Here is a 26,812-nt window from a genome sequence, read left to right as displayed (position 1 = left end):
TCTGTTACCAGAGCTTCAAAAAGGGCTTGTTTCTGAGGGATCAAAGGAACTCTTGTATAATAAATTCTGAGCATTCAGTACATAATGAAGAGAAGAAAACGTGTCTTTTAAGCTCCTATATGATGCCTGGATTATGTGAAGAGATGAAGGAAGTGGTGACTCTTTCTGGCTTTTGTGTCATTCACATTAAACAGGAATAGATGAAAGCAAAGGCTTAACACTGACAAAATCCCAAGTAGGAAGGCTCAGCATCCATAGCCTGTTCGCACATTCACGACAAACCACCAGCTGATGACTTGAAAAAACTATGGTTTTCTTTCATAGTGAAAGACTGACTTTGTTTTGTGCCTTTTTAAACATCCACCTTCAGACAGTGTAAACCTTTTTTTTTTTTTTTTTTTGACAGAGCGATTGGGTTACAATATTGTTACAGAAGGACTAGAATTAGAATCACAATACTTGGGTGCCACACTTGACCTTTGTCACTTGTTACGTATGACACTAAGGAAGTAATTTAGTCTGTAAATTAATTTTATTTTTCATCATTTATAAATAAACCTAGTAAAATTAACATGAATAGTTGTTTCAAGGGTTTATTTTAGAAATCTTCGTTATATTGAGGTAAAATGTAGACTCATATTCTTATAGGTAGATTGCAATAAATTGTTGTAAGCAATTACAACAGATCTTATTTCTCTAAATTAAGGCTGAACAATCTCTTTTTTCAATTCAACTTTGTCTGAGTAGTTTGAATGGCCCAGATCAGAGGTGATTTTTGAGACTGTTGTTATTGTGTTCAGTATATTGTGCTCATGAAGGCATGTGCATATTTATGGAGAAAGAATCCTTAGCTTTCCCCAGATGCTCACATGTGTTTGTGATCCTAATGGGGTTAAGAACCCCTTAACCTGATAATTCAACCAATTTTCCTTTCACATTAAGTGGGAGTCCTACTATTTTAGTATTAAGTACCGGAAGGGTGAATTTTATGTGTTGCTTTATATTTACTATCGGTTTTGTCTAACAGGAATCTTGTGCTGTAAAATACCTACCTTTCAAATTCCCTGGGAGGAGAAAGACAATGCATACGGGTGATATGAATACTTTTCCACAATACTTATAAAAAATAAAAATAATTACCTTGGTGATTTCCCATAATTAAGGCAGATTTTTTTCCTTCCTCCTTCCTCTCCTCTCTTTTTTCTGTTAAAACCTCCACCCTCATCATTACCACTGCCACTTTTATCTCTTCCTGCTTGAACTGAGTAGATAATTGCATATGTACCATTTCCTAGAGAACTGAAGCAGGCCTAGCCCATAGGCGAACTAAGTTTCAAAGTTTGCAAAGTAAGACTGGATTAACTATATTTTCTGTTAAGTGTTGGTTTTAATAAAAAAAGAAGTTTATATTAATTGAAATTTTCAATTGGGAGTATATGTTTTAAAACCTTATTTCTTCTTCTTTTTTTTTTTTTTTTGAGACAGAGTCTCATTCTGTCATCCAGGCTGGAGTGCAGTGGCATAATCCTGGCTCATTGCAACTTTTGCCTCCTGGGTTCAAGCAATTCTCCTGCCTCATCCTCCTGAGTAGCTGGGATTACAGGTGCCCACAACCATGCCTGGCTAATTTTTTGTATTTTTAGTAGAGATGGGGTTTCACCATGTTGGCTAGACTGGTCTCAAACTCCTAACCTCAAGTGATCCTCCCCCCTCGACCTCTCAAAGTGCTGGGATTATAGGAGTGAACTACTGCACCCGGCCTAGACCTTATTTCTTAACCTCTAAATGTGTTTGGTGTGACACTCAACTATATTTTCAGCTTACCTAGCCCAACATAAATTTTATTTTAATGAATGGTTTCCAATATTTTGACTCTCCTCATGTTAAAAATATCTCTGGATTTCCTTATTTTTGATTTATGTACTTGTCAGTATTCGGCAGGAATGCAAGTCATGGCAACAACTGATGGTTGACCAGACGTTATGCTTAGAATTCATATATTCATCTCCTTAAATGAGAAGGTTTTGGTGTCTACCATTACTGACCTCACTGTGAGGAGGCACAGGAGAATCATGATCTCATTCTGTACATTGGCGTGTTGTTACACATTATTAATTTGGTATTTTGAGTGACACAACTATTTTTGTATATCAGTGTGTTTGTACACTGTCCCTGGAGCTCTTTGTACTGAGTTATTTTTATTTCATTTTTATTAACAATATTTTGGGAACTGTCATTGAATTTGTACCTTTTCTCCCTTGTACTTTACAATAATTAGCATATTGTTATAGTAAATTAGAAGTTTAATAATTAAGGTAACATTTAGATCCTGTCAATAACTATAGCCTACTTCATTTTTGAAACATCTTACTATGCCCCTTTGTAACAGTTTTAGGTTTTTTAAAAAGTCATTAGAGTCATTTATTTATGCTCTGCTGATTAGCTATTTATTTTCACAGTTTTATAAGTTAGATGTTTGTACTTAGATGTTTTTTCCAGATCGAAGTTTCTATTTGCTCATGAGTAGCTATAAAATAATAATTATCATTAGGTTAGACATTTTCTGTGTTACACAGTTTGCCATTTATATATTCTTATTGCCACCCTGTGAGTGAAATGAATCAGGGGTTGTTAACTCCAGTTTAAAAAAAAAATGAAGAAAGAGACATTCAGGGGGGTTGTGGCATACTCCAGGCTCAATGGCTAACTAGTATGTGCCTGAGATGGTGCTGTTCTGTTCATTTAACTTTACGTTTTAGTCTAGAATTTTATCATTACCCCACTCCCTTCTCTACTCAAAGACCTTTTTCTAAAAGAAACCAAAGAACCGTTAAAATTTGTTCTCTAAGGTTAGGGCTGGACTCAAACCATTTCTGGCAAAATCAGTTTGGTCCTTTCTTTCCTCCTGTTTTTTTTTTTCTTTTTCTTTTTCTTTTTCTTTCTCTCATAATGAATCAAGACATCCAGCCTCCTTGAAACCTTAAAGACATCTGAGAATACAAAGATACCAAACTGGAGTTATCTTCCTGACACATAAATCTGATCTTGTCATTTCCTACTACAAATCCACAATGGTCTTCTTTTACAAGATAAAGTTTAATTATCTGAGCCTGACACCTAGGGCTCTTCACATTCTGTGCAATCCAACTTTTCAGCCTCATCTCTTTTTATTATCTATTGCTTGCCCTCATACACCTCATCTTCAGCCTCCCAAATTTCATATATCTTCTTGACAATGCCCTGCTCTTTAAGGCTTCTGAGTTGCCTCTCTTGCTCTTGTATACCACCAACCCCCAACCCCAACAGGAATGCCATTCTTTCCTTTGTAGCTTGCTAAACTGGTCTACTTACCTAACCAAATAACTATGTGGCTTTGGAGAAAATAGTGTTTTTATTTCTTAGCATGTTTATTTTGATGCAAAAAAAAAAAAAGTGTAACGCATGATCATTAGAAATATATCTATTAAATTAAGTCATCTTCAATCTCTCTTTACCACTTTCCTCCCATAAACAATGGTAGCAATTTGATATTTTTCTTTCCAATGTTATTTCTCATGTAGACATTGATGGATAGTATTTTTTTTGTATGAGCAAAATGAAGCTCACATCCTATATAAAATGTTGTAGTGCTTTATTTCACCTAATAGTATACAAAGTCTCAGCATTCAATATTCTTTGAAAACACAACTTTTTAAAATTATAAACTTTTCTAATACATAACTATATTCTACATATTTAATTATTTCTCTATGATTAGGCACAGGTTGTTAGCAAGATTTTATTGTTATAAATTACACTCAGTAAAGATTTTTCCATTGGTATTTGGGCATATATTAATATGCTTAATCCAAACTTAGATTTCTAGATCTGTGCATACTGGTCACATGAACATAAAAATCTATGTTAGGATATTTTAAAAAGTCAAAATGCTCATAATGTTATGTAGAGATAAACAGCATATGATTTTTACATGTGTAATATATTCATACACATATCTGTATGTGTGTGTATATGTGTGTGTGTATGAATGTAGCTATAACACTGGTTGAATATTAATATATAAATTGGGGAAGGAAATACACTAAAATATTATTTCATAGATGATGTCCATTTTATTATGTATACGTGTGTGTATATATGTATATGTGTATGTATGTATACATATATATTTGTATTTTACCAAATATCTAGAGTGAGCATTTGTTACTTTTATGATAAAACAAAACTCTCATAATTATCCACCTTAATCAATTGCTTTCTCCTACAAATCCTTCCCAACCTGACTTCATGGGTAGAAAGCGAGTTTCTGCTGGTGAAAGAGTGAAACTACTTGAAAATTATTTATTGCCTCCCAAGGTTCACTGTAGCATGAGACCTTAGGTAGTTATCAAGACTAAAATACAAAGACAGCCCTGAAAATAGCTGCGTAGTGTGGACAAGCACTGAAAATTAGTGATATTTAAAGGAAAACAGAACGTTTAGCTCTTGGTTTACTTTGGGAGAGGATGGGATTCTGAGGCCCCCATGCTGGTGATGCAAGGATCTTAGAGGGTGGTTAGGGGTTTAAAGCCACTTGAGCAAATACTCAGTCCAAAGCAGCAGGTATAATGGCTCAAGCAGGAAACAGTAATATCCTGAGATTGTCTATGTTTAGACAAATTTCTATTTTGGGGACACAGGGCTCCCCATTCATGGATGTGCCTTGAGTGTAGTGCCAGACACAGAATAGTCAAGTAATACGTTATTGGACGAATAGACAGAGACACTTTGTACAATGCTCTGGGACAGAAAGGCTTCATGATAGTGATGTTAACATCTTTTCATACCTAAATAAGCCTAAGAGACTTCCAGGCAGTTTTCATGTATATTTCAATGTGACTTCATGATTTACAATTCTGCTTTCTAAACATTATTAAAAATATTTGTGTCACTCAGCTTGCAGCCATAAAGAACAAGAGTTTGCTTTAAAGGTGTACTGATGCTGCAGTAACACCTACAGCAATATTTAAGGTTATCAAAATTATAAAACTCCATCCTGGAGAAATGGTCATGTGACATTAGGCAATATGTAACATCTTTATGCCTTAGTTCGGTCATTGTTAAATGAGGACATTTAAAAAAAGCAAAACAGTATCTCCCTCATGGTTTGTAAGGATAAAATGAGTTAATAAAATGTATAGCAATTAGGACAGTGCCTGGCCTATAGTTAGCCCTGTATAAGTGTATCCCATTATCATTACCAAAGAAGCTTGACATTGGTATTAACTTGCCCACAATTAACTGGTTTGATCAGGTATTAGTTCAAGGTGATATTTGAGTCTACCATCACATACATTTTGGACTATATAGAAAAACATAGTGCTTCTCTATAAATGGTTTGCAGAATTACTACCGCAAATTTTAGTGACCTTCTACTTCCAGGGGAGGCCATCTCCAACTGCATTAGAAAGTAATATAAAGTAGGAACTGGGTCCTCTTTGAGATCTAAAAGATTATCTATTTGATTTATTCTTAACTTAAAACATTGACATTTTTGCTTATTGCTTTCAAGACTGTTTCAAACATTTCTTTTGATATACTATCTTTGATAGTAGTGAGAAAACAAGAGATGCCTCTACCATCATACTCCAAGGTGGGAAACAGAGGACTAACACCTCCAGAAGAGGGCGTCTGGCCTCTGGCAGGTGGGGCTTTTAAGTTTCATGATTTGGTATTGGTGCCAGGATCTGAGTTTTGAGGTTTGACTATGCGACATGCTTGAAACACGGCCTCAAGGATTGTTTGGCTGCCTCAGCATTCGTGGTGGGAAGACTAGCGAACGAATGGTAAGAGATTTGGACCTTGCATGGCAGCCTTTGGCCTCAGGCCCTGCTCCACCTGCTTGGTACTCTGCTATGATGAATTAGCTACAGCTGGTTTCCCAGGAGCTTTGTCATATCCACATTTGACTGCGGAAAAAAGAGGAGTTAATTAACTTTCCCAAAATGACACAGCTAGTAAGTGGCAGAGCTTATTCATTCATTCAAGAAAATATTTATTGATGACCTGTTGTGTGCTACATGGTGGAGCTGGATCAAAACCCTCAAGTGTCTGAGTGTTATTGATATCATCAATCAGACCCAGATCCTTCTGGGTCAGCCTTCTATAGGGAAGGGAAGTGGGGAAGTGTTCTTGAGAATGTGTCTTGGTTCTCCATGATGTTTTGGACAGTAGCGATGAAATGCATACCCTCATTTCTATGAATAAACTCTGCCTGCATTGGCCAAAACTACATCTCTCCTTTTTTGGAAGCTATTTATTTCTTTAACATATATGATCTATTATAGTAATATAATTCTATTGTGTATGATTTTCCCTCAGTTTATTTCTGGAGGATCTCCTGTCTTCCAAGTTGTGACAGCCCAAGGTTATAGAAAACATAGTGATAGTCACATTTTCTGTGTCCCTTAAGATTTTACTTCAGTCTATCAGTTCTGTGTATTCATCTTTCCACACTAAAGATTTCTAATGTTTTTAATCTTCCTCTGTGTGAGTCCCATGGCCCCAGCCTCTTAAATAATATAGTGCTTTTCTCTGTAACTCCTTCAGTCCCATTATTAGAGAGTTTAAAAAAAAACATAGACTTCTAAGGCAAAAAAAAAAAAAACTTGTAAATAGCATTCAGTTAAAATTCTCATGTTGTGCATAAGGATTCTGAAGCCCCAGTTAGTTAGGAAACATGTCATTAATAGGGAGTGTTACTGACATAGCTAGGAATCAAACTTGTTAGGACCTCTGACTTGCCTTGGAATATTCTTTGCTGATATCACTCTATTACGCTGTTAGCCTCTGATATGGTTTGGCTCTGTGTTCTCACCTAAATCTTATCTCAAATTGTAATCCCCATGTGTTGGGGGACAGACCTGGTAGGAGGTAATTGGCTTATGGGGCTGGTTTCCCCCATGCTGTTCTCATGATAGTCAGTGAGGTCTCACAAGATCTGATGGTTTAAAAGTGTGTGGAAGTTCCCCACTCACTCTCTGTCTCTGCTGCCACCATGCAAGACATCCCTTGCTTTCCCTTCACCTTCTGCCATGATTGTAAGTTTCCTGAGGCTTCCCCAGTCATGCGGAACTGTGAGTCAATTGAACATCTTTTCTTTATAAATTACCCAGTCTCAGGAAGTTCTTTGTAGCAGTGTGAAAAGAGGCTAAATACAGCCTCCTTTAGATAGTTGAATATATCTTAAAAATAGTAAAAGACTGAGGTATAATCCTTTTGGATTCCTTTTCTTAAAGATGCTCAAGGTACTTTAGATGAGTGATGCAATAAGAAAGAGGGTCTACTGTAAATAACAGCACAGGCCTTGAGGTTGCACAAATTAGGTCCATATCTTGGTGCTGACATTTATTCTCATTGTAACTTTGTAAATAATACCTAACTTATTTGAATTCATTTAATCTTCTGTAAAATTAAAGTTAGTGGTACCCAAATTAGAGGTACTTGTATTACATGAGATTATACCTAAATTGTTAAATATGATGTCTGACATATAATATATCTTTAACTGATATTAGAAAAAAAATCACATATGATGTTTAGTAGGGAGTCAATATCTGTGATTTAGTAAAGAAATGCTAAAACTTGTGATCAGAAATAGGGGCTATTTCCATTTACAATGCTCTTTCAGAAGTATTCTTAGAAAAAAATTGAACATCTTCACATTGCCTGTATAAGGTTTTGCTGATAAATAATTCCCAAAAGCAAACATTAACAGCTTATCATATTTCTTCTAGTTTTTACATTATTGTACATTATTTTATGTTAGACATATTGAAGAATTTGTTTGTGTGTTCATTTTTGCAGTACTAGTAGCTTATAACCTAGGGAATATTATGTGCCTCATGTATCATTTTCCTTTTTAAAAGATATCGTCATTCAAATTTGTACTGAGCATTTTGGCACACATTTTGAGGGTTTGGGCCTGCATGATTTGAATCAAGAGCTGATTCCCGTCAGGTAAATGTTAGTTGATGACCAAAAAAAAAACGTGTTTTCCATCCCAGTTTCTTAAGAATATTGACCTAAATATTGACTAAAAGCTGAGGTGCTCACAGCCTTTTCTAGCAATTTAAAAAATCACTCAAAATCTCCAGTGTTTAAAGATCAATTGAGATCAGATACATTTTAAAAGGAAAAAAATTAAAAAATAGCCAGTTTTGATCTCAAATGCACACACATATATGTAGAATAGGCATTTTTTGTCAATGTATGTGTATTAAGCAACCAATATTTGGCAATCTGACAGCCATTGTGCTTGAGTACTAGGAAGGCAAAAATTAATAAGATCACTTTTCCCGGGCCTCGACTTAAGGAACTAAAAGTCTTGCATAAAACATTGTAAAGAAACGCTTTTCTGGCCAGGTGCAGTGGCTCACACCTATAATCCCAACACTCTGGGATCACCTGAGGTCAGGAGTTCGAGACAAGCCTAGCTAACATGGTGAAACCCAGTCTCAACTAAAAATGCAAACAAAATAGCTGGACGTGGTGGCAGTTGTCTGTAATCCCAGCTACTCAGGAGGCTGAGGCAGGAGAATCCCTTGAACCCACGAGGCTGAGGTTGCAGTGAGCCAAAATCGTGCCTTTGCACTCCAGCTTGGGTGACAAGAGCGAGACTTCTAAAAACAAAAAAACGAAAACAAAAAAATCCCTTTTTTTTTGTCTTGTGAGAATAAGGCATGTAGCTGCTCACACATGTGGCTTATACAGCAGCTGTCAAGGTTCATATGCTACCATGCAGGGTACTGTGTAATTTCCTCCTGATGGCTGAGTTGAGTGGGGACTTTCAAGTAGGGGGAACCTGGAGACTGATCTCAAGTGTCCCTCCCAGCTTCATTGGACATCATCAATCAGGACAATGATGTGGCTGCTGCTACTGCAGCTGCCCCTTGCTTTTCACAGAGCACCGGCTAGATCTCAGCCCTGTGCTAAACAATTTTTGCATGTTAGTACTATTCCTCCAAGCCATTCTGCAAAACAGATAGCTATCATCCCTTATTTACCAAGGAGACAATTGGAGATCTAAAGGCTACATGATTAGCTTTTAAGATCACACAGCAAGTAAGTGTACACTTGCTGTATTTTCAGTCTCTCTGTCTCTTTTTTCTCTGCTGTAGCATCTTTTTTGACAGACACTGTGCTGGTAATGTGCTCCCTCCTGCTCTATGAAAGTATGAAATTCATACCTGTGACTGTAAGGTGAAGGAACTATGAATACTACTATTAATTGATATGTGTAGCTTTAATGCATTCATTCATTAATTCATCTAAACAGTATATATATACATTTTAAAATTATTTTTTCATAGGCTTTTGGGAAACAGGTGGTATTTGGTTGTGTAAGGTCTTTTATGCTGATTTGTGAGATTTTGGTGCACCCATTACCTAAACAGTATGCAATGAATCCAATTTGTAGTCTTTAATCTCTCACCGCCCCCCACCCTTTCCCCAAGTCCCCAAAGTCCATGTATCATTCTTACGCCTTTGCATGCTCATAGCTTAGCTCCCACTTAAGAGTGAGAACATATGATTTTTGGTTTTCCATTTCTGAGTTACTTCACTTAGAGTAACAGTCTCCAGTTCCATCCAGGTTGCTGTAAATGCCGTTAATTTGTTCCTTTTTATGGCTGAGTAGTATTCCGTCATATATATTTATCACAATTTCCTTATTCACTTGTTGATTGATGTGCATTTGGGCTGGTTCCACATTTTTGCAATTGCGAATTGTGCTGCTCTAAACATGGGTGTGCAAGTACCTTTTTCGTGGAATGACTCTTTTGCTCTGGGTAGATACCCAGTAGTGGGATTGCTGAATCAAATGTAGAGCTACTTTTAGTTCTGTAAGGGATCTCCACGCTGTTTTCCACAGTGGTTGTGCTAGTTTACATTCCCACCAGCAGTGTAGAGGTGCTCCCTTTTCATTGCATCCACACCAACATCTACTATTTTTTTTTATTTTTTCATTATGGTCATTCTTGCAGGAGTAAGGTGGTGTATCAAGATGTAGTTTTGATTTACATTTCCCTGATCATTAGTGATGTTGAGCACTTTTTTCATATGTTGTTGTCCATATGTATATCTTCTTTTGAGAATTGTCTATTCATGTCCTTAGCTCACTTTATGATGGGATTGTTTGTTTTGTCCTGCTAATTTTTTTGAGTTACTTGTAGATTCTGGATATCAGTCCTTTGTCGGACATATAGATTGTGAAGATTTTCTCCCACTCTGTGGGTTGTCTATTTACTTTGCGGACTGTTTATTTTGCTGAGCAGAAGCTCTTTAATTAAGTTCCACCTATTTATCTTTGTTTTTGTTGCATTTGCTTTTGGATTCTTGGTCATGAAGGCTTTGCCTAAGCCAATGTTTAGAAGAGTTTTTCTGATGTTATCTTCTAGAATTTTTATAGGATCAGGTCTTATATTTATTTAAGTCCCTGATCCATCTCGAGTTGATTTTTGTATAAGGTAAGAGATGATAATCCAGTTTCATTCTCCTTCATGTGACTTGCCAATTATCCCAGCATCATTTGTTGAATAGGGTATCCTTTCCCCACTTTATGTTTTTGTTTCCTTTGTCGAAGATCAGTTGGCTGTATTTGGGTTTATTTCTGGGTTCTCTATTCTGTTCCATTGGTCTATGTGCCTAGTTTTATATAAGTACCATGTTGTTTTGGTGATTATGGCCTTATCCAAAGAGTATATATTACATTTTTTTATGGTGCCAGGCAGAGACATTGGTACAGCTAATATATGCACTTATGGAACTCAAGATTTCTTATACTGAATACAGAATAAAAGTAAATAGGAATATTTACAGCTGTTAGGCCTTTAGTTAATTTTGTCTAGATGGAGTTTCAAATTACTTATGATTTGCTGTCAATTCAGTGCATAAGGAGAAATTTACCTTATAAATAGCTTAGAAAGGAGCTATGTCATAAAATGACATGTCTCAAAATGTCTCGTGAAGCCAACTTTTCTTCCAGCATGGCAAGAGATCACCATTTCTTTTGCTGAGCACCTAATGAAGTCATAGGTTTGCTGTAGAGGTTATGTTGTGTGAAAAGTACTACTTTCAAATATTTGATAACTTCAGAGTCACAACATGCTCATATTCAGAAAACATGTGACCCTGACTTCCACTGATCCGCAGCTCCCATATTACACCAGCCATGGGTAAGTTATTTGCTGAGTGTATCCTCGTAACCCAGTTTTTACTGTATCTTGCTCCTGAGCAAGTTCTATTTCTCCTTCCAGTACACTCCAGTACACTTCCTCCTCTCTGTTTTTTTTTTTTTTTTTTTACTTTGCCGCAAGTCAGTAGAGTTTAATTTAACTAGTTTATTGTGCATACACTATGTTTTCTTTCAGTCATACTTTTCAAATCTTAGTAATGAAGCAAACAACCAATAAGGACCCAAATGGTTGTTTTGCCTTAAATTACTTTCTTTTTAATATTTTCTTTTTAATATTCTTCTCCATTCTTTTTACATTTGGTGGGTATATTTATTTGTATCTCCTAAGTAAAAGAAACTAAGGGATTTTGAAAAAAACACACAACTTTTCACTAATAATAGAGAATAAGTTGTTAGTATCTATGTCATTGGTGGTGAGGGAAAGGGTAAACGCTTTCTAGAGTAAATAAATTCAAAGGATTGTACGTCATGTTAATATAAAAAAATTAGAAAGATGTTTTCTTAGATTATAGCAGTATATTGTGTATACACCCTTATCTAATAATGTTTGAGCCTATCCCTCCACTATATGTATATCCTGAATTGTAGAGACACTAGTATGCTAAAATTTATCATAAGAAAACGGTAAAAGGAGAGAAATGTTTAAAAATGAGATGAAAATCATAAGTACATGTGAGTGTGTGTATATATATATGTATATATGTTTCAATATTTCTTGTTGCATTCTAAAGAATGGTCTGTGTACCTCTTTCCAGAGATCATGCACCTACAACATGAAGGAATGAAAGAAAACCTAATAATACAGAGACTGGCCAGACATGGGGGCTCACGCGTAATCCCAGCATTTTGGGAGGCCGAGTGGGGTGGATCGTGAGGTCAGGATATCGAGACCATCCTGGCTAACATGGTGAAACCCTGTCTCTACTAAAAATACAAAAAATTATCCAGGCATGGTGGCGGGTACCTGTAGTCCCAGCTACTTGGGAGGCTGAGTCAGAAGAATGGTGTGAACCAGGGAGGTGGAGCTTGCAGTGAGCCAAGATCGCGCCACTGCACTCCAGCCTGGGTGACAGAGTGAGACTCCATCTCAAAAAAAAAAAAATTAAAATAAAATAAAATACTACAGAGATAATTCTTCATTTACAGTAAACACTAAGAACACACACACACACACACACAGAGAGAGAGAGAGAGAGAGAGAGAGAGAAAGAGAGGGAGAAAGATTAGATTAGTAGCAAGGAACTTACATACATGATTAATGTGGGTGACTTCTGAACCAAAGTTGAAGGAAGCAGATGAGAGCTCTGTGGGCGAAGGCTGCTGCTGTGAGCATACAAATAAGTTTGATTATAGCTACAGTTTCCATGCCTAATGCCAAACAACTGCCTTGAAATTCCTAAGTGAGAGTGTGGTGGGTAATTCAGCACAAGTACTGATCTCTGTTGTCATGAGTGTCCTTAACAGCAGTAAGAAATGGGGACCCATTGGGGAAGAGCCACCTGATGTGGCTTCATGACATGATGGATTTTGAAGAGATGTCTTAGACAGATCTAATGTTAGAACAATAACAGTGGTACCATGGCTGTAGGAGATCCTGAATGCATGACATTCTTTATCACTGAGATAAAGAACATTCTAGATTAAGTCTTAACATTCACCTCAGCAAATGGAACAGCAGGGTCAGCAAATCTCATTTTGAATCAACATATGCAAACATTGCATTATTTCTTTTCCCCACTGAGAGACTGTTGTAACACACACAGGATGCTACACACAACAAAGTGGGAGCCAGGTTCTGTATTATTCTACTTAGGTAAACTTCTATTAGCCTGCAGAAGTCAGGGAACACAATTATATTAAAACAATGTGTACCATGGACCCATTGGTTAGAAGCCATATTAAACGCAGTTTCGTGCATGGTTAGTCATCCATAAACATTTCTGTTTGTAATAATAATGGTGTCAGAAGTAGGCCTTATGGGGCTGAAATGAGGTTACTAAACAAAAGTATTAAGGGCACAGTCTGTGCAGTGTGTCACTTGGTCAACTGGAAAGCAGTGACGACTTTTCTTATACTTGCCAGGGTGGAATTCTTCTCAGTGTATTGGTGTGAGGTTCTCTCCGGAGGCATTGCAATCTGTTTATAACTTCTTGGCAACAGCTTTTGGAATAAGGCCAAAGAGATTGTCAAATAATACACAGAGTGGAAATGAGTTGTTTGAATTTTTCAGCCATCTTCCTTTTCTTAGGGCCAAAGATGTAGTTTTATAAATCTCCTTAATCCGTAACTTCTACCAGAATGAGTCAGAATTATTACATGGAATTTAGCTCTTCTAAATGATGTTCAGTCATTAAATTATGACAGCTGGTATGCAAAAAAAAAAAAATGTTGACTTATTCCGATTGTTCTGATGCCTAATAGAAAATCTAGTTTTTAAAAAGCGTATTCATGGGATGGCATTCAAAAACAAGCTTAAGCAATCTTTTTGAGATTGGGAGCCAATCCTTGAGACATCTGGGAATGAACAGTAAAAGGATTGGATATATTGGTTGAATCAGTCCCCTCATTTCACATGTTGTTGTTTTAAGAGATAGGCGGCTTGGCAAACCAGGGTGAGAGATGACCTCTTGAGTTGAAGGCTTATGTTCACTCTTTAGTTCAGAGGTCTGATCTTTGAATGCTTCCTGACAAAGCTCTCCTCGTTATGGTCTATATCATTTTGTTTTGACAGATTAGTCACAGCATCAGACAGATGCAAGTAGCTATTGTGCCAAACAGGTCAGGAGAACTGCTTTGTAGAAATACTTACAATTGTGGTCTGTTGCAAAATACGTGAATTCATGACAGAAGATACTTCGATAATGTTTTCAATAAGAAATGTAATTATGTGGCTGCCTTTTGCATGCCTGCCCTCTCTGCTTCTTTTGTTCCTTGACAGAAATTCACAGGACCCGTTTTTTAGCAACACAGTAATACTATTGCTTAGGTATTTGAGTGGAAATTTTGAGGGGTGTGGGGAGAAAGAAAAATTAAATCTGTTTTTTTAAAGAGAAAATGTAAAAATTAATTTAAAAGTGACTCCTTAAATGATAATTATTTCCAAAATTACAACTTTCTAATCTATCCCTAGGTGCTGTAAACTGCAAACCATAATCCTGTCTTCACATTGCAAACAAATCACAGTGGAACTAAGGGGAACTTAATTTACGGGTAAGAGTATTTTCCTTAATCAGTTGTTTTACGCATTTTTGATTGTATTTAATTATTGCAGTACACAGTGCAGGAGTCACACAGAATAAAGACAAGGAGACGTTGCAGAACTTACGTCTTCACTACATTCTTAGCGTAGATATGGACCAGATATATCGTACAGTGAAGGTTTTTTTGTTTTTTTGAGTTGCATTAAATTGATGGCTTATTTTTTGAAAGAGCAAAACCCTTACCTTAAAGTTATTTTTCTTGTTGGCTGACCTGTTAGCATAGTCAAAAGTGGAATATGTATAATATTTATCAAAATGTAATTTTTAATAGAAAAATAGTTTCGTCACTGGGATTTGAGAAGGTTGACTTCTAAGGAGGCTTGAAGTTTCAATGAGAAAACCTGTATTTTCAGGGGGTAAACAGAGCTCATGCTTCAGAATCTGAACGACTTTCAGCTTCAGTCACTGTTCCTTGAATTTGAATCCATTTGAAATCTGACCTGAGTCTTTGATTGGAGTTTTTTCAAATTCTTTGTGCAACACTAACCTGAATTATAACTAATTTCAAAGAGTTTGGAACAGTGAGAAAAGTCCACGTTGGAGGGAGGGCCAAATACAGAGTGATGTAGTTCTAGTTAAGCTATTTAGCTATTTTTATGATCCATGTTATAAACCATAAAACTGGAATAATAGTTGTAACCGCCTACAGGTGCAGCTTAAATTAGACTGTTATGGTAATGCGTATTAACACTGGGTTTGGTCCATACCATTGTGTTTGGTTCAGTAAGTGCCAATAATTAGTATCACAACTGGTTTTTGAAGACAAAATGATTGGAGGTAAAAGAAAAATGAGTAGTAATTTTTTTCTCAAAGATGAAAGAGTGATTTTCTTACTTTCTCAAGAGCACATTATGTCACTAAGAGAATATGCACTCCAGAAGAATTAAGATGTTACTTGGTGCATGAACAATTTTTTTCTATGCATTTGTTGCAAATGAGACCTTAATACAAATATAAAGTAATGAAGACAATGTGGAAAGAGATAGAGCATCTTGACTTTATGAGTCATTGTTAGCATACCTGGTTCCTGGTAACCCCCAGTGGTCTTCTAAATGAATGGAGGCTATACCAAGAATCAGTCTATGAGGAAACTGTGTGCTTTGAAAAACATTTGCTCTCTTCTCTCATCCACTGGAGTGGTTTTGCTCTCCACTATTTTTAGATCTTCGCTTTGGGACTTTCCCCAAGAGGGGTTCTCCATACAGGCTTTCTCACCACAGGGCATCTTCAAGTCTCTTGTAACATTAAAAATGGTTTGAAGTATATTCTAATATCGTTAGAGAAAACTCTTCCCAAAATCTTTAATCAGTTCCTTTGATGATGATTGTATGGGATACATTTATTCCATGAAAACCCTTTTATAATTTCACTTTATATGAATTTCTAGTTCATAAGAAACATAGGTAAATCTTCTGAGATAGTAATGAACAAAATATAATACCCAGGGTATTAAATTTTAAAAAAGAGATTTTCATACTACCGTGAGGAACCGTAATTGTGGTTGTGTCATGATGATGTATTAATAATTGTGTCTCTTGACATCATGAAAATGGATGGTAACCTGTAAAACACCCTTCTTGCTCAAAGCCCTGCATTCTTTCCTGTATTTTATTGAATTATGTTTATTTCTTGTGTTCTTCGTGGTGATTGATGAAATCATTATTTAATTCAACAAAATAAGTTCCCTTACTATCAGTTTTCATTGTGCTAGGGAAATCAGCAGTCAGGTTTCAGGAAAGGTTTGTGGAATCATAGTCATAAAACACCCACACCCACACCCCCACACGAACAGGCATTTACCTAATCTTCAATTTTCTTTTGAGAATCTCTCTTTTGGAAATTTCCTCCCACAATACCCAGCCTCTCAAGAATTTAAAAACAATGGCGTAAAATACTCTTCAAGCTCTGATTAGATTACAATATGTGAATGCTAATTTTGTTTTTATGTGTTTCAACACCCAAATTTATCTGAACTTAGGGCACAATAAGCAGTTTAACTGTTAGAAATCTTATGAGATTGAGTTTGTACCTATCAGATGAATACAGATTTATATATACATTTCAATTATTGCTCTACCTATGTATAATTTATTCAAAGGTGACGTTATCCATGCATCTTAACAGAAGGCTTAAATAGTTGAATGGCAGAGACTACATTTTTGCTGCAGAAGATCATGATAAAACATGTGCTGAGACTGCTTGATGGTACTTATCTCTACATACTGCATCTCATACTGATTTATGGATTTGGATGACTTATTTTATGTCAAAGACATAAAGAGGGTAGAGAAGAGAGAATAGTATTTTCATTTAAGTCTTAGTAAAGTTCTATTCTATGAGACGTTATAGCTGCCTTCTCTTGGTGGTCTGTGAAGTTTTTATAAAGATATTGATTATTTTCCAGTGATACACAAATCTACTGTCAGAGACCACTCAAATGCTTAGTTACACCAGGATTTGGCTCCTGTACCCTGAGGAGGACACCATTAACCAAATCCTCCTTTTTAAACGTTCTCAGGACAATGAACTGCACATTCTGCACAAATGCAATTTGCTTGACTAATTTTACCTCTGCCTCCTTCCAACTCTATTTACATGCTTCACACTCAGTTGAAATTAATTATTTACACAATGGTCTTGTGAACATATCTTTGAGGGCAAGTTAAATTTTTATTTGCATCATTACCTGTGAGAACACAACCTGGGGCGTATTAGATGCTTTGTAAGTGTAGAGGTAGGGAGAAAGAGGAAGAAAGAGAGGAAGAGAAGGAGGGAAAGATTTTCCTGATAGATCACTTCTTAGACACTTTCTGTGCTGAGAAGTTCTGAGATTGCCTCTCTGGATCCTGTTATCTTGGCAGTCTTGCTAAGAGTTTCCATTAACACTTAAACATGGTTACTGATGAGTCTTAATGTTCCCTTAACTATCAGATCTCTGATGGCCCCACCTAGCTAGTGGTACCCTGGTCAAGAAGTTCACCTCTGTTAAATAAATACACATAGATTTTCAACATCCCTTCAGATGCATTCAGAGATGATAAAAGATTCCACTGGATGCTAGAACATTGTGCATAAATAATCAAAGTTTTATGCTCCTCAACAATGATGCTAACCCATATCCTTTTTATTTTTCTTTCCCCTGATACGAGGATATGAGTGCATCCGAACTAGTTCCATGCCCTTGTCCCAGAATTAATCATTCCTATCCATATTTGATGTTTATATCTTTTAAATATTTATGGGCTGTTATGTTCCTTTATTGTTGTTCACCCACTCTGGGGACAGTCAGAAGCCTCACATTTCTTCCTTAGCCAAACACCCCATTCCCTTCATCCTCTCTCGGCTGTTCTTTGGATTACCTCCAAATTGCATACATAATTTTGGTATTGAGGTGCCAAAAATACATTTGTTTCAACTGGAGTCTTATTGAAGTTGCTTTTACTCAAATCACGTCCACAAATAAATGTAATTTCCAAGGCATGAAATTCAGTAAGTTCTCCAAAGGGAAGCTGAGGTATACAAATATCTCATTATAATGCTACAGGTAGATTTTAAGTCACTAGGAAAATTACATCTCAAAATCAAAAGATTATAGAATGAGTACTATATGAAGAATTACATTTTAAAGCATAGGCCTGTGATCATTTTGCAGGTTTTTGTTGTTACTGTCAGCCTATTGGTTTTTATTAATAATTTTATTGAGGTATAACTGATACACAAAGGACATATTTAATGTGTACAATTTGATGAGTTTGGACATTTCCAAGAACTCATGAGACTGTCACGGCAGTGAAGGTAATACATGTATTTATTACTTCCAAAAGTTTCCTCTGTCCCTCTTTGTTTTTGTTTGTAAGGTTTTAATAGGCTCAAGCTCAGTCTTCATAGCCTTTTTTTAAGTTAATTTTTTTCTTTCTTTGCAAATTTAGAAGGCAGATTCATTTCATCAAAAAGAAAACAGTTGCTCAGTTGCTATTGCATTGCAGATAAAAGACTGACCATAATGACCATTAAATTATTAAAGAATAAAAGATACTGAAACTCAGCAAAACTTGGGTGATCTCTTTAATAAGCAGACACTTTTAATCTTATATTGACATTTAAAAGGACTGTTCGAGTAGCAACATGACAGACTGCACATATAAAACGTCCATGAAAATATGTAGCACAACCAAACAAATAACTTAGAGCAAAATCCAATGAAAGGAGAAAATTGTGTTTCCTCAAGAAAATGCTACTTTTGCCCTAAGGCAATTCTTGTTGGAGAAAAATATCATGTAAGACATTGACACAAATCACAGACATCTCTTCTAAACAGTGGATTTTATTGGACTGCACACGTGTGCAGATATTTAAGGCCTTGGAAAGGAAATCAGAGAAATATATCACTATTATCACCAACACAACTGCGGAGGGCAAAGAGCAGACACATCTCAGATCCTAGTGATGAAGCAGGGAATTAAAAAGTAAATCAGAGCCTCCGATCAAAGGCTAATTTAGTCTGTCATAATTGATTTGCAGTGGAAGGAAGCCTCATGCACAAAGATCGAAGATTAGTGACTTCACACTTACCACAACATCCCCACCCTAAAGGAGGGAAAAAAATCAGAGAGAAGAAGGGGGAAAAAAGAAGAAGAAACATATCAAAGCTCACTAAGAACCCTGTGCAATATAATCTACCTTTCTTAAGGATAGCATGCATTATTCGAAAAATGAAAATGAATTTTATTATGGCATGTTTGAGTTCTACCTTTGAAAGAGTGAGAAACTGGCACTATTGGCTTAAGTAACTTATTTGCAAACAGACATTATTAGGCAGGGCCTTTTGCTGCAGTTGCTTCCCTTTATTTGTAGCCCTTCAAATGCATACATTAAGATTCTCTTCACAACTGCAAACAGCAGGTAAATAATTGTATATTTGAGAGACTATTGCCTATTGAATTTAAGTTGGTCACAGACTTTAGTCCACGCTAACATACTAATTGTTAACTTCCTGTTAACCAGTTTTATCAAGCCTTATGTAATTTTTGTTGTTTCAGTACATATTGTGAGTATAGCTGGCTCCCTAACTGTGTATGAATATTATATGGAGAGGAAAAAGTCCTGTTTCTCTATTCTTCTAGAATCTGTACCTGGGGACTGTGAATTAAACTAACAAAAGACAGACTGATAGGAGAAAAAAACATGTTTTTTTTTTTTGAGACAAGTCTCACTCTGTCACCCAGGTTGGAGTGTAGCGGTGCAATCATAGCTCATTTCAGCCTTAATCTCCCAGGCTCAGATGATTCTCTTGCCTCAGCCTCTTGAGCAGCTGGGACTACAGGCATGCATCACCATACCTGGCTAAGTTTTTATATCCATAGAAATGGGGTCACACTATGTTGCCCAGGCTGGTCTTGAAATCCTGAGCACAAGCAATTCTCCTGCCTCAGCCTCCCAAATTGCTAGGATTACAAGCCACAAATTTTATTTGATGTTAGTAATTTAATTTTTACATGCAGAGAGGATGTCATAGTAAATAAGTGAAAACTCAAAAAAGCAATTAGACCAGGTTTGTATATCATTTTAACTAAGGGTGATAAATTGTGTAGAAGTGACAAGACAAAGGAAAAGAGATTTAGGCTTCTAGGAGCAGTTAATTGTGGGAAGTTAAGTATATGGGCAAAACTAGTGGAAGATTAGGGTTATTTTTAGTAAGATTTGTCTGTGCAGATCCGTCTCAGTACTGAGTTTCTATCTCCAGTGATAGTGATTGTCCTCCTGGTACAGCAGTGGGAAGGGGAAGACCCTCACGAAAGGAAATGCATGTCCTCCTTTTAGGCATATAGTGGGGAGGCAAAGAGCTCTTTCGGTATTTGCTGTTCCTGACTGCCTTCAGCTCAAAGTAAACCTTATGCCAAAGTGGCGTATTTTGGGGTGACATGTTCTGATCTCTTTCAGTTCCTATACATTATATTCTCCTATGATTTTGCTTTGTATATTTTATGACATTCTAAACCTGTGCCATGTGTAAAATGACAGTGAAAATGAAAGTAATCGTCTCATGAAATGTCTTTCTAGTTGTCTAATTATAGGGTGCCTTATTAGTTTGTAGGAATTAAGCATTTTCAAAGGCATTTATTTAACAATTGTTTTTGTGTGGCTGTTAAGAGCCACAGGGTTGAAGAGACAGTAGCAAACAAAGAGAGACACAGTTCTTAACCTCTCGAAGCTTATATTCTTATAAAACAGACATGTTATTCAAGTTATAATGCAAACAAATGTAAAATTGCTGCTCTAATAAGTGCTACAACATGGTGATTTGACCTGTGGTGGTCAGAGAAGGCTTCTCTGAGCAACAAATGCCTGATCAGAGATGAGAAGTAAACTAAATCAGAAAGTAACACTAGAATGATCCATTTGATTGGGAACTTTAGTAGAATGCTTTCATTTTTCTTGAAATAGATGTGGAATCCATCTGTGCTGGGGAGGTGAAAAATTAGTCCACCTATCAGGCAGAGGACAGACAGTGCTGTAGATAATTTACTGAGAATGGACTTTAGGTCCAGAAAAATCTGAGCTCCAACTTTAACTCAGTAACTTTTTGGTTGAAGATTTGGACAAACTAGTCAACCTCTCTGAACCTGAGGCTGCTAATCTGTAAAGTGGACTCATAATCCTTATCTCAGATAATAATCATCTCAAGTAATGTTTGTTGTCAATGTCATCATTATAGGGTTGATTTGCAATGTCATTTTAGGCAAACCATTTTATCTCTTTGAGTTTCAACTTCACACTTCTTTAAAATGAGGTAAAATGAGGGATGTTGGATTAAATGCTTTCAAGATTTCTTTCAGCTCTACATTTCCACGATTTTCCAAGCAAATGTAAAGCTGGAAATTTCAGTCTAGATATCATGGGAAGCCTATATCCTGGAAAGTTAGAAAAAGTGTTGTTTTTGGAAAACAGACTTTTTAAAAGAGGCATAATTCCACCCTTTAGCAATTTTACTTATATTTCTTTAATCCACACTTAGAAGTTTCTATTATCTTAGATTAAATTTTATAGCACATATTTCTTCTGCTAAAAAGCCTTTAAATTGTTTCAGTGGGAAGTTTAATTTCCCATTATGGTTGGTTTCTCAAATCATTCTTTTTGTAATAGTCACATTTTTACAGTCCTGTTTAAAACAGATTCAGTTTTTCAACTAAATATAGCCAGCTGAGTTGGAAATTGAAATACAAGAACTGCAAAATCAAATGATAATAACCCAACCATAAGGTTAAACTTTCCAACAACCACAATCTTAGAGACCACCAGAAAATTGTGTTGCTTGTTTCTTATAAAATATAAAATAATATTTTGAAGATTCTTGTGACTGAAGTAACATTTTATTACATTTCTAAATCTAGAAAAGGAAAACTATTTTTAACACCTTGTTACTTATTTAAACATAAAAATATTTAGTTTGATTGGAGCCTCTTCTTGACTCTATTTATGTTTTATTTAAATTACTATTGCTTTAGCTATGCAAAGCCTGCTTTTGATTATATTTGTGGTAAACATTTAATCTTTCTTTGTAGAGCCACAGATTTAAGAAAGTATCCAGATATATATCTATTTTATATATATTATATATATCACATATATTTTTTATATATACATTATATATATATTATACATATATATTTCTATTTTGGTATTTTACAACCTCACGCTTATGTTTGTATAATAAGTACTCTTAAGTGCTTTCATATTTATCTTCATTTTTACCTTAGGAAACACATATTGAATATATTAAATAGGCAGCCCAGGTGCTATTGTCCTTACGTTACAGGTTAGAAAACTGGGCCATTGGCCGGGCGCGGTGGCTCACGCCTGTAATCCCAGCACTTTGGGAGGCCGAGGTGGGAGGATCACGAGGTCAGGAGATCGAGACCATCCTGGCTAACACGGTGAAACCCCGTCTCTACTAAAAACACACAAAATTAGCCGGGCGAGGCGGCGGGCGCCTGTAGTCCCAACTACTCGGGAGGCTGAGGCAGGAGAATGGCGTGAACCCGGGAGGCGGAGCTTGCAGTGAGCCGAGATCGCGCCACTGCACTCCAGCCTGGGCGACTAAGCGAGACTCTGTCTCAAAAAAAAAAAAAGAGAGAAAACTGGGCCATTGACTTATTCAAGTTTGATTGTATATTTATCGAGTGAAAATTAGATCTCATATCTCATATCTTCTAACTTCTTATTTTGCATTGCCTTACTGATTTTCCAAGGTAAGACAGAACCTACCCAACCGAATGAAAGAGTACTGACATGAATTAAATCTGGTTAAATGCCTCCTGGTCTGATTGTCCTCAATGATCTCAATGATTATAGCATTCAATGGTATTTTATTTTGATTTACCCTTCCATTTGTTTCTTATAATACTTCCCATTTTGTTAGCCTATGTATAGATATGCTTTTCATTAGTGAATGTCCAATTATCATGCTTTCATTTTGGGTGGAAGACTGATCAGCATGGATTAATTAAGGTAATTAAATAATTATAGTTACTATAATATAACTGTATAGAAATCAACATAGCATGGTCTAATTACCTAGTAGTTAGGAACATGTGCTTTGGAGAGGTGATTTAAGTGGGCTTGAATTTGACCTTCCATACTTACTAATAATGTGTGCTTTTGCAAGCTACTTAATCTTAATGAGCCTTAATTTCTCATCAGTAAAGAGGAGATAGTAGTACTTACAGAGTTTATTTTTAATAGACACATTTCTCTAATTGTACTGCATTTTATACATGGTAAAAGCTCAATATTAGTATTAACAATACTTTTATTGTCCTAGCCATGGCCGTGACATATCTCACTATGAACCAATTATGCTCCCTTAGCACCATAGTTGTAGAGGATGGGACAGTTAATGTAAGTTAGGTTGTTTAGAGTTCTTCCCTAAGGATTTATTGAATTGATGCTGAAGTAACAGAGCTGGTATCAGATAACTATACCAGTACATAAGCAAGAAAGAAACAAGAATAAGCAGAGATGTTTGGGTTTCTGGATCCAGGGGTCCTGGTAGTTGGTTCCTTCTCCACCTTTTCTGTAGTTTTTCCATGTGGGTCAATACAGTTCCATAACTTAAGTTAGTTTAGTTTGATTTGGGTTCCTGTAACCCACTAATGTAATCCAACAATACAACATCTTAAAAGACACATTTCTTTGTTCTTCAAGTTAACACGTATTACTCACAACAGTATCTTATTACTTATTGATTTATATGTTTATTTTCTTTCTCCCAATTACTAAAATGTAAGCTCTATTTGAACAAAAACTTGTAGCATTCTTTCTTCAGCTATTAGAAAACCTCTACCACCTACTAGGTTCTCAGTAAATATTGGGCAATAAATGGATAAAAAGAGAAAAAAAGTAACACTTTTCTAAAAGTGCTCCTGAATTAAAATTGCATCTGTGTTCTTTCCTGAATAGACTGGAAAAGGACACAAATTTAATATTTACTGAGAACTTACACTGAGCTAGCCATCATGTTAGATATGATATATCTTTTGAACTTGATGGTACTATCTCCATTTCACAAATGCAGAAATGGAGGGACAATGAGCTAAAGTCAAATTGGTGACCTCCTGGTTCTCTGCTCAGACCGACCTTTGAGAACCAGATGCTTCCCCAGCTGCTGGGGTGTGTCCAGTAGCTCGCACTTACATGTCAGCTCTGTTTTAGGGATTGCCTCAGTGGAAGAGAGTACTCCTTTGTACAATGTCATGTCCCCTTTCCAGGGAAGCCCACATCTAATGCCTATAAAGGCCCAACATTATCAGCTCAGCTCAGGATAACTCTTAGAATCATTCCTGCTTCAGAACACCCTGTAGGGTACCCCCTTCCCAAAAATTGATCTCACATCCCTCACTAATAAACAAGACTCCTCTTCCCAGGGAAACCAACCTGCTATGGTAACTTTCAAATATCTCTGCCCAAGCTAGTGACATGGCCTCTCTAAGGAGGTAAAATGGGCTGATACCCATTGAAGCTGGGAGAAGTATAGTTCCAAGGTATGATTTGAGAAAGGGCTAGGTATTTTCTAGTGTCTTGAAGATAGGCTTTTTAGCTGGGGCACAGGGAGCTGGTGATGAGATAACTGTCAGGGCAGCAGACATCAGACTATGCAGGGCCTATAAGCTGCGTGGCTTAGTCCTTTTGTGCTGCTATAATAGAATACCACAGACTGGATATCTTGTGGATAACAGAAATTTATGTCTCACAGTTCTGGAGGTTGGGAAGTGCAACATCAAGGCATCAGCATCTTGTGAGGGCCTTCGTGATGTTTCCTTCAGAGTGGAGATAGCCATGCCTCACATGGTGAAAAGTGGAAAGGCAAGCTAACTAAATCCTGCATGAAGACTCTTATAAGGCCTTTATGAGGGCCTTAATCCCATTCATGAGGGAGGAGCCCTTTTGACCTACTCACCTCTTAAAGGCCCACCAGTTAATATTATTACATTGACCATTAAGTTTCAACACTTGAATTTTCGAAGGGATGCATTCAAATCCTACCATCGTGCAAAAAAAGCCAAAATTGTATTTCCTATTGTCCCTACCCTTTCCTCAGATACCAGGATTTGCCTATCTCCATCTCTAGCTACAATTGTTCTGAATTTTGGGGCTCATTTCTACTGCATGAATTTGTATTTGAATTCAAGACTTGAAAGATTAATTTTCCTTTCAGAATGTTATTCATATACCCTTTCATTATTAACCTGCTCACTGGTTTCCTAATATAATTATAGTCTCAAAAAGTGGTTGCATTCTGGCAAAAGGGTGTTTTGAGCTAGAATTGTTATGCTGTTAGTCAGTTGTTTGTAGTTAAAAAGTCTCTTTTTTAATCCACTGAAATGACTGGAGTCCCAGCTGCTAGGATTCAAAGGCAACAGGGAAGATTTCCTAGAGTTTCATGTGATCATTAAAACCTTTCCAGACATTTTAAGTGATTATGATTTCTATGCTGTATTGACTTACAATTAGAGATCATTCAAATAACTTAGAATTCAGTAACTTCTAGTCACAGAGAGGCACAGATAGGCACTGTTGACAACCTTTTGCTTGATAACTGGTGGTGTCTTCGTGCGTGTGTGTGTGTGTGTGTGTGTGTGTATACATACATATACACTAAACTGTACTGCTGTATGTGTGGGAAAAAGTCTAAATGCTAAGGATTTTTATTCTATTTTGGGCAAGTGTCTGTGCTCAATGGAAGCAAGTTGGTATCTAAAATCTGAAAAATATAAAGATAAATGGATCATATGTGTACTTCAAGCTTTATTTTCTTGCACAGCTTTTTTTCCTAGTATTTCTTGACAACCTAGAACAGTAGTTCTCACCTTTGACTGCCTATAACCATTGCCTGTAGCATATTTTAAATCTAAGGATCCCTGGACAGATACTCTAACTCAGTGGGTGGAGCCCAAGTAGCTGTTTCATTTGTTGTGGTAGTTGCTCTCTTTAATGTCTACCCATGGTCCTGTAAGACAACTAGGGTTGTGAACCATCTGTCTGTTACACTATCTAAAAGGAAGGTGTCTATGGATTCAGGGTATCTCTTACCTTGCATACTTCCACACTTTCAACTTTCTAAAATTCCTGGAATTCATGTTCCCATTCCCCAAAGAATAGTGAGTTACCTATAATTATCTACAGCACCCATCAATAATGCCTTTACTTCTTCACTTTAAGTTCTGCTTAGAGCTAGAACTTAGATATTCTAAGCAAAGTAAGGAGGTTTCATACCTCTGTGTATCCATAAGTGTACCTGACAAAGAGATGAAACATGAAAGCGAAACAATACTGATAAATGAAATTTTAAAATATAATACAACTATGATAGGTAGTCTATATTCTGGCACTTCATGAAATCTCCAAATTATTGTATATTACCATAGCATACAATTTTTACTTATAGCATGGTAAAGCAGAGTTCCTCCTTCTGAGTGATGTACAGCTATTGCGCCACTCTAAGTGGTAACTTAACTTAGAATAAATATAAATATAATTATCTAGAGTTGTACAACTCAGCACCTCTGGTTTGGACCAGAGAAGAAGGCCTTAGAGTAGTGGTTTTCAACCAGGAGTGATTTTTCCTTTCAGGAGCATTTGGTAACATTTGGAAATATTTTTTGGCTGTCAACACTAATGAGGAAGAGACTTGCACCTGGTCAGTTGAGGCCAAAGATGCCGCTACAGTAGAGGCCAAAGATGCTGCTACATGTTCTGCAACACTCAGGACAGCTGAATGAAAAAAAAGAACTATCTTGCCCCAAATGCCAATCATGCTGAG

The 26,812-nt window shown here is 36.4% G+C and overlaps 1 protein-coding gene across 2 annotated transcripts in view; it reads left to right on the top strand.

The window, feature by feature from the left end:
- LOC105550445 (neural cell adhesion molecule L1-like protein) overlaps window positions 1-26,812 on the top strand; it is a 158,357-nt gene that overhangs the window by 48,707 nt on the left and 82,838 nt on the right. For both annotated transcript variants that reach the window (XR_001007718.1, XM_011995369.1), the window contains exon 2: window positions 14,364-14,443. The gene's annotated coding sequence lies outside the window, so the exon portion shown is untranslated. The remainder of the gene's footprint in view (window positions 1-14,363; window positions 14,444-26,812) is intronic.

Source organism: Mandrillus leucophaeus, unplaced genomic scaffold, assembly GCF_000951045.1.
Source record: "Mandrillus leucophaeus isolate KB7577 unplaced genomic scaffold, Mleu.le_1.0 Scaffold485, whole genome shotgun sequence".
In the NCBI taxonomy this organism is placed as follows: Eukaryota; Metazoa; Chordata; class Mammalia; order Primates; family Cercopithecidae; genus Mandrillus; species Mandrillus leucophaeus.
The sequence above is the reverse complement of the archived record's forward strand: the minus strand, read 5'-3'. Positions and strand labels throughout refer to the sequence as shown.